Source organism: Triticum dicoccoides, chromosome 1B (genome assembly GCF_002162155.2).
Source record: "Triticum dicoccoides isolate Atlit2015 ecotype Zavitan chromosome 1B, WEW_v2.0, whole genome shotgun sequence".
Lineage (NCBI taxonomy): Eukaryota > Viridiplantae > Streptophyta > Magnoliopsida > Poales > Poaceae > Triticum > Triticum dicoccoides.
Window position 1 is genome coordinate 467,688,339 of NC_041381.1, and position 3,434 is coordinate 467,691,772.

Here is a 3,434-nt window from a genome sequence, read left to right on the forward strand (position 1 = left end):
CCGCCGCCGGTGCCAACCCCGCCGCCAGGAGCCCGAGCTCCCTGCCGTGCCGCCTCGGATCTTCGCCGCCGTTCTCCTCCACCGCTGCCGACGTGCTCAGCTGCGCGCCATCGCCGTCCCTCGCCTCCACCGCGCCGGCCACGGCTCCCCGCCGGCGTCCCGCGCAGCTCCCCGCGCCTCGCCGCCCCTCGCCGTCCTCCTCCGCTTCGGCCGGAGCCGGTGGTCGCCGGAGCCGCCGCGTCGTCGCCGGATCTGGGGAGTGGGATGAGATCCACCACAACCCCGATCCAAACGCCTCCCCGCCCTGGATCTCCTCGTCCCGCTTCGTCCCGTCCAGATTTTCGGAGGTTGAATTTCCACTAAGTCTTGAATATTTTGACATTATCATGCCATGTTCAACGCATCATATCTCTGCATCCGTAGCTCCATTTCGTGCGTGTAATATGTCGAATTGTTCGTCTCAACGAGTAATTCATTTCATTCCATTGCATCATGTTCATTTGAGTACATTTTGATGCCTGAATTTTTGTTGTAAGAGTGCTTCATAATGTTGTCTGTTGTCTGTTAACAGAACATGCTCTTTTGTCATTTTTGCCATGATTGATGTGTGCATCCTATGAGGTTGATGTCTACACGTGTTTTGAACTATGCCATGTATTCTTTACAGTGGTGTATGCCATGTATTTTTGTGATCAATATGGTGACTAGCACAAGCATGCAAACTAGGCTTCGTGATGTTGCTGTTTTAGTCCCTGTTCTGCTGTTATTTTGATGCCATGTAAACTTGATGCTATAGAGAGATCCATGCATATTTTGAGATACTTCAGTAAGGGTGTTTTGAACATATGGTTATGCTCTAGCCACTCATGCCCTTGGTTGCAATTATGGAGTAGCCTAGCATGTCATTTTCGTACTCTACTTTTGCTACAAAATGTTTCCTGGTAGATTGTTTACATGTTATTCAATTTTGCCAAGGTTATTATAGTTGATCCTTGCACGCTATGAACTTTTTCTTGACTTGGTTGGCTTCATAAACATGTCTTCTTGCTGATTCTATGCTTATCTTGTCATGCAATGACTTGTGGTGAGTGAATCGAGCTTGTTAAGTAAGGTACTTGCTGTTGCTGTTTTGCTAGGCTGAATCTGTTATTTCGTGATGCTATGTAAACCTGCTGCTACAAGTCATTCTATGCATAATCTGGAGATGTTCACTAAGGGTGTTTTAGTCTACATGTTATGCTCTATCCATCCGTGCCCCTGGTTGCAATTATAGCCTGCTGTAGTTTGTTGTAATCTTGCTCTAAAGTTGCTTAATAATATTGTTGTCAGCCTGTTAACATTAAGTTCAGTTGTTGCCATGATTGTTGCTAGTGTTCCATGCACCCTATGAACTTGCTATTGCCATGCTTAGCTCCATAAACATGTCTTCTTACTGTTGGGTTCCTTGCCTTGCCATGCCATGCTTTGCTCTTTGGTGAGTGGTACAAGCTCACCAACATGCCTACTTATTGTTGTTCCTGTCATGTTTGAATCTGTATTATAACTTGCCATGTTTACATGGGTGCCATCATATTTTCTGATCCTTTTTGGCTCATGGTCACTAAAGGACTTTTGTTCTATGGGTTTAGTAGATTCATGCCATGCCTTTGTTTGCCTTGATAAGTTCCTGTAACATGTTGTTTGATAGCTGTAAACATTACAACCTGATGTTATTTTCTGCAAAGTCTGAAATTGTTATTACTTGCAATCTTGCCATGTGTGTTTGAGCATGTTCTAGTGATTTATGGAGATAGCTCAGTGTTCATGTTTTGTAATGCTTTACCTGTACATCATGTCCATGCCTTTTGTTCTCATGTTGGGGCTGTAGCATATTGTTTTGATGCTTGCAATATGCCTAGTTGCTGTTTTGGACATATTATAGCTATAACTTGTATATAGTGTGTGTGTTGAACCGTTGCTCCATTTTGTGTGTGCTCTATATGAAACTTGCTTAGAATTGCATGTAGTTTCACATTATCATGTTGCATCCATGTTTTGAGGTGCTTGCTTGATGTTTGTATGCATTGTTCATCAATGCCATGTTTAACTTGCTTTGCTCATATCTTCTAGGCCGTAGCTCCGAACTAATTGAACCTTATATGTAACTTGACTAGAATCTCATGTAGATCATCTTTGTGCATCTTAACTTGCTGTTTAACAACTTGAACATAAGATTTATTCAGATCTGGACCAACTTCGAAATTTGCATATGAGGACTTACCGGAATTGTTATATGTTGTTCCCGGCCTCATTTAAACTTGCCTTGATGTGTTGTTTTGTTTTGCATCATCTCTTGCCATGAGTAGCTTCATGTAGTCTTGTCTTGCATAATACTTGTTTGTGCATCATGTCTTGTTCATGTGTGGTGTGTCTACTATGTTGTGTGCTTCTTCTCGATAGTTCCCGTATCGTTGCGATCGTGAGGACTCGTTCGTCTACGCTTGGTTCGTCTTCGTGGCTTCATCCGTTCGTATTCTTCATGGACTCATTCTTCTTCCTTGCGGGATTTCAGGCAAGATGACTGCTACCTTGGATCTCACTACTATCATTGTTATGCTAGTTGCTTCGTTCTATCGCTATGCTGCGCTACCTATCACCTGTTTATCAAGCTATCCCAAATTGCCATGTCAACCTCTAACCTTTGACACCTTTCCTAGCAAACCATTGCTTGGCTATGTTACCGCTTTGCTCAGCCCTCTTATAGCGTTGTTAGTTGCAGGTGAAGTTGAAGATTGCTCCATGGTGGACAGGATTTTGGTTGGGATATCACAATATCTCTTATATTATTAATGCATCTATATACTTGGTAAAGGGTGGAAGACTCGGCCTTATGCCTGGTGTTTTGTTCCACTCTTGCCGCCCTAGTTTTCATCATACCGGTGTTATGTTCCCGGATTTTGCGTTCCTTACACGGTTGGGTGATTTATAGGACCCCCTTGACAGTTCGCTTTGAATAAAACTCCTCCAGCAAGGCCCAACATTGGTTTTACCATTTGCCTCACCCCACCTACCTTTTCCCTTGGAAGTCGCCCTCTCGAGGGTCATCTTTATTTTAGCCCCCCGGGCCAATGCTTGTCTAAGTGATGGTCCAAACCGAGCGATGTATGGCGCCCCCTGGGCAACCAGGGTCTATGCCAACCCGTCGCCTTGCTCATCCGGTGTGCCCTGAGAACGAGATATGTGCAGCTCCTATCGGGATTTGTCGGCACAGCGGGAGGCTTTGCTGGTCTTGTTTTAGCATTGTCGAAATGTCTTGTAAACCGGGATTTCGAGTCTGATCGGGTCTTCCTGGGAGAAGGTATATCCTTCGTTGATCGCGAGAGCTTATCATGGGCTAAGTTGGGACACCCTGCAGGGTATAAACTTTTGAAAGCTGTGCCTGCGGTTATAGGCAG